The 6,000-nt window shown below is 35.0% G+C and overlaps 1 long non-coding RNA gene across 1 annotated transcript; it reads right to left on the bottom strand.

Annotated features, from left to right (window-relative positions):
* Positions 1 to 4,260: 4,260 nt before the first annotated feature.
* LOC108551257 (uncharacterized) lies at positions 4,261 to 5,730 on the bottom strand. The gene is made up of 4 exons (XR_001890466.1): positions 5,166 to 5,730; positions 5,034 to 5,095; positions 4,720 to 4,880; positions 4,261 to 4,280 (listed from the first exon to the last, which is right to left on the bottom strand). It is a non-coding gene; the product is annotated as an uncharacterized LOC108551257 (long non-coding RNA).
* Between the last annotated feature and the right edge of the window lie 270 nt (positions 5,731 to 6,000).

The raw sequence follows: 6,000 nt of genomic DNA, 5'->3' as shown, positions 1-6,000 counted from the left end.
GCTCTTCCTTTCGAAGTACGATTTAGAAGCGAATCAAACGTTCGATGTGCATCATGGCGGGTGAGTTATCGAAGGGACACGCCAGACGGCGAGACAATACGAAGTAAAGGAGGGTGGGAGTGGAGGGTGACTCATCGAATCGTACACAAGCGGGTCGAAACGTGTAGTCGTTCCGTTGTGTGAATTTTATACGTTACAATTTGTCATTCGATAAACTTTATTCGTGGAATGATTCATTAATGTTTCAAATTCGAGAAAGATCAAATAACGCGAAAATAATATCATCGGATACGAATTAACGCGTTGTTCAATGATAAACAAGGATTTAATTACCGATATTTTTATTCGCGCGTGAAAATTTGTAATTCGGTACAGCAGATGAGGTTAAATTGTCGTTTAATGAGGAAGCCAAATCGAGTGCTATTTGCGATGTAAATGCGGCATTTTGAAGTTAGCCTTAGACTAAATTTGAATTTCTCCATTTATTTCGTGTATCGAACGATGCCAGCTGTGCTGTGAAATTCCCTTTCCCATGCTAACCCCAAATCAACAACGTGGCAACATTCGTAGCATTCGAACGTCTTCGCCCCTCTGTTTCGTACGATCGATTTCAAGGTTTGTGGTTCACTCTTCGAGGAGGAAGCTGTGCTGGTCTCAAGGTTTCCTAAGTACGCTGTACTCGAAAACACTCGATGCTGGTCCAAGTTTGTGAACTCGCCATCAATGATCTCCATTCGTCGATGAAAGATCATTGACCGATCCATGCTATTCTAGGATAATAATTGTAACTTATCCAGTGATAATTTCTCTATGATTCCACTTCGATGAATGACCTGTTTCGAATCGTTTAATAGCTATTAATTCTAGTAACCTGTACTTATCGGCGAATTTTAATTTACCCGTTAGCAAAAATGTTATAATATTTATACTTCACTTTTACATTTAGTTTTACAATTGATTGAATTAATCGGTTTATGTAATAACAATTATCGCCGACTACATTTGCTTATCACAGGCAACCATTACACTCAAAATCGCTGATCCATGAAAACACACCACAACGATAAACCGTAAAAAGTCAACGACGATTACTTGTTGTTGCTCGCAATTTTATTACGATATTTTGCGAAATTCTTCAGCTAACGTGATTTTTAAAAAGTAACGTGTTTCGCCATTTAATATCGTAAATTCGCTTATGCTGTATTAATAGAGAATCTATGACAGCTTGTTTGTCTCTCTCTCTCTCTCTCCCTCTTTCTCTCACGCGCGCGCGCGCACACACACTTACTCACTCACTCACTCACTCGCTCACTGGCTTACTCTTTTTTTTTAAATAATATTATTGATCATAAAATTTGTTTTGTAAATATTGATATTTAAACATTGTGCACACTTGATGGGTCACCAAGTATCGTACTGATGAAAATTATTATACGAAAATAGCCTATTTATTGTTGTGAAATCTGTTCACGATGTCTCGTAGTAAATTCACAACGAGAACATGCGAAAGTTGATGAGCATGCGGAGAAGATATGCAATGAAACGTATACATATGGATATAGGCATAAGCGTATACCGCTACAGCTCTGACTCATAATCAGACCTAACCTGTGCTTAATTTGCATATACGTAAGTCATATACAAAATTACGATTTAAAGCAAGTACGTATCTACAAGATGATTCGAAATTATGCGTCACGGTTATCATAGTGGGATCTACAACTCTGTATTGGTGGAGATCTGTTAAAAATGTCCTTGACCAACTTTTTCAAGGTCAAATTTTGTTATGGCGTGTCATATTCTACTTGTTGAAAGGAACAAACTTACAGAAGGGATCATGAGACGGAACTCGATCATTCTCTTGGAAACTGATGTAATAGATCACCAAACTGATGATTCAGCTGCAGAAAATCGCGGAACATTGGTGTTTTAATCGAATGTAGTAATCTCCCATTTTACCTCACTATAGTATACCTCACTATATAGTATCACAATATATAGTGTGATATATTTTTCGACCTAAAGAATATTTCCTTCCCAATTATTTAATCTATATTTTACTGTAAAATGTAAATAAATTAAACGAATAAACGAAGCGGATTAAGAAATTATTGAAACTTCAACATTAATTTCTAATAGGATGGTTGAGTACCGAACCATGGTATCTTTCGCAAGTTTGTTCCTTGTAAAACGCGGTGCTATCGTTAAAAAAATTCGACCTTGAAAAATCGGCCAGGGACAATTTTACCCCACTTTTTGACGGATAGACACTGATCCGAAGTTGTAAAATCCCGATGATAATCGTGACATAAAATTTCGAAACACCTTGCACATCTACTCTGCGAACAATTCCGTTCTTTTTATACAGGTTAAATCTGCCTCAAGTGCCACATTATGTAATCTAACCTAACTCACAGCCTTTCGCGAAGCTACTCAATTCTAATCCATAATCTATATTTTAGATCAATATATTTATCTTAACTTATAACTGTTTAATTCTATTTAATTCTATCTATTCAGAACCGAAGCCGAACTATCAACGAAATAAATCTAACCTCGTTTAATCCACATTTGCAATTTTGAATAAATATAAACATGAACCTAATTTGTCTCAAATCTAACCCAATCTAGCTCGCCTAATCCTAGATCTAACATACCTTATTCCACAGTCATAATTTTATGCTAAGATTCATATACTTATGCTACTCGCTCATATCTAATTTGACTTAATACGAATCTAGTTTAACCAAATTTTAGATGTACCTTAACCTAATCCAGGTTTCAACTCTCGGATTAATGCACGTATATGCACACTTAACCTAGATTGCTTGAACCTAATTCAAACGTATGTTACTTATGCGAGTAGCACGTACGCGCGCGCATATACACATAAAAGGCGTTAATGTACGTTGTGTTAATTAGATAGGAACAATTTTATGCGTTTTTATATAACCGTTCTTTGTTATGTTTTCCTTCTTTTTTAATGTAATTAGCTATGCGATTGCATCGCGCGATCAGTAGCGGAGGATCCAGAACATTCAAAATTCATTCGGAACCAATATTTCTGTCCAATGAACAACGGTTATCAGTCGATGAAACTGTGAAAGTGATACGAAAGCTTATTAACTTTGAGAGGAGAGTCATATTTTTTCGTTTTATAACGTAGCGAGTATTTCCGCTTATTTATGTCGAATTGGCGAAACTGCGTTTTTTCATTGCGAAATAAAAAGCAAAGAAACGTAATTGCGAAGAATCGATCTATCGATCCAATAAAAATACTTCAACGAATCTTCGAAGCTTGTAACTGCACCCTAATGATTGTAGCTTCACTCAAAATCTTATAAACGTCTCTTGAATGGCAGCTATGTTACAAAGCATCCAATGGAATTTTCCTTATTTGCGTTTTTCTATAAAAGAAATAAAAAAAAAAAATATGAAAAATCGACCAGTAGTTCGTAAGCGTATACGATGGGAAGAATGTAATTAAAAGAAATCTAAAACATGGCCAAGCGGAAGCAGCTGTGATCTGCTTAAGTAAAATTTCTTTATTGTCTTATGTAATATGTGTCATTGTAAAACGTCACTGTGTCGAGGGTCAGAAATTTTATTGATTGATTTGCTTTTTACGTGGTGGTGCAAAACGACTTGGATTCGTGTAGTATTAGTGCTATCAAATTCGATCTTTGTTTCTAAAGTCTTTACTCGTGTTGGTTTCATCGATTTTATTTCGTTCAAACATGCCATGTACCGTATATAATATAATTATTAATATATAGTATTAATGTAGATATTATTAATAATTTAAAATGAGTTATTAATAATATCAATGACATTAATGATTATATAAGAATATTATATAGATATGCACATAAGAACATTAAAAACTTACCGTTGCTTTTACTTAAATCTACTTTTTATAGCGTTTCCTTTTTGCGCCACCCGGTGTATTATTTAGTTGTGAATCCATTAGTTTAACTAGTCATTCGAGATATTCATGACTCGTAAATAATTCTTTTTTGTAAACTATTTACATTTTAGTCGGAATCGAATAACACCGAGTCCGGTCAAGGTTTAAAAGTTTAAAGGGAAACGTAACTGTCTGTGACGCCCACACGTTTTAACAATTGCGAACAATTTAGATCCCATTTCATAATACAATATGCACAGGTTGGTCAGAACATTCATACGTTTGAAATGCATTTTCTGCTGCGACTGACTTTTGCTTTTGTCTCGATTGTTCAGCAGATATCAAAAATGTTAGCGCCAACTCTAAAAATTTCCTGTAAAAATATTCAGTTACAAACATCCGATTGCGAAGTCACCGACCAGTGTAACCAGTACAAATCCATCGTATTCGCGCTTTCGTTTCAACATATTTTATTCTAAATGAAGCATTCGCATAGTTGAACGTATTAAAACAAACATTTGAACGTTCAATTGTTTAACGTTGAGAATTTCAAGAGCCACTTAAATAAATTGTATCAAGTAACTCGAATCAAATTTAACCGTATTGAAGTTCTCGTCTCTTTAATTTAATAATGGCCCTAAAGAAATTACAAAGCAAATGGAGCAAAATGATATCGTATCGAACCGATCGATTGTTCGCCGACTGATAAATTGAAAAACAAATCAATTCTATTTGAACGATGGATAATCGATTTAATTCTCAGTTCATTAGATTCAAACTGGTTTACATGAAATGGGAATTCGACTACGTACATACTGATCGTGATATAATTCCTAATTAGTTCTTCGATTTGGTGAACGTTTCCTTTTCTTTCTTTTTTTGAACGTGTTCTCACGCACAATTAGACTGTCCAGTGACTTCTAAATTGTTCGATGTATAACTGATGAAGCTATAGTTAGTCCCTGATGATCAACTGTCAAAAATTTGGAAAATGATATTTTGTAATACGTACAATATTCAAAAATATATTTACACATTTTTGATAGGTTTTATTGAGACATAAAAAAAGGAAAAAAAAAATGAGGTTCTCCTTTGGAAGATTAGAAAAAGAAAAGTTGACTCTTACCCACTTTTCTACTCGCTGTCTTCTGTTTATGTACAGGCGCAGTTGCTGTATTTATATGCTGCCTAAATGAAAAATAAAGCAAAATTAGCTTCGCATTTATCGTGTTAAGAGGATTTAAAATCGTGTTATTACGTGTGTAGGCGTCCAGTCTTATTAAACATTCACGTTAAAAGACTTCTTTAATCAAAGATATCGTTGTACAGTGCGCTCCATCCCAGTTTGTACATTCTTTCTTGGATCTCACAGTCTGAAAACGTCAGGAGAACGTATGATCCTTTTTACCGGGCTACTCTGTATTTGGATGTGTATGCGTGCGCCCGTTGCGCCATCTGGTGCACGACGCCATAAGTGTTTAGTTCGCGCGAATTTACCGCCTTCGAATTGCTCGGCGAGGGAGAAAATGGAGTTCTCATGAACGTGGATTTAGCATTTGCCGAAAAACAGCAATTGGTAAATCATAGACACATTGAGCTGTGATCAGCGGTGAACATTGGACTCTTACTAATTACTTTCGATACTGGCTTAATTTTAATTAAAAGTTGTTCGTTATAATAGGTTTAAAATGTATAGATCGACCGTATCAGACTATTGATGAATCGACGAGCAAATACGCCACCTATCGAAGTATACTGGTAAATACAATAAGATTGCTATGCGTTGATACTCTATAGTATCATTACGTTGCAAGTGTTCATTATCCCAGGATTAAGAAATATTTTTAGTTCCTTTTCATACTGTGATATATTCAATCCTTTAACCAATAAAAGAATAACACAATCAATTTCATTTTTTTATTTTTTATTTTACTTCTCTTTTTTAAGTGATTCTTACTCTTGTTTTTCACTTTCGCCGAATCTCTTCGAACTGTTTTTTCTATTCAATTCCGTCGAGGCGGTAAAGAGGCAAGTTACTGACACGCATGCATAAATGCGGTTATGAGAGAATGTAATGTTGCAGGAGGGTGGTT

This window comes from Eufriesea mexicana, unplaced genomic scaffold (assembly GCF_001483705.2).
Source record: "Eufriesea mexicana isolate 0111107269 unplaced genomic scaffold, ASM148370v2 scaffold3780, whole genome shotgun sequence".
Lineage (NCBI taxonomy): Eukaryota > Metazoa > Arthropoda > Insecta > Hymenoptera > Apidae > Eufriesea > Eufriesea mexicana.
This window is presented reverse-complemented; position numbering and strand designations above follow the sequence as displayed.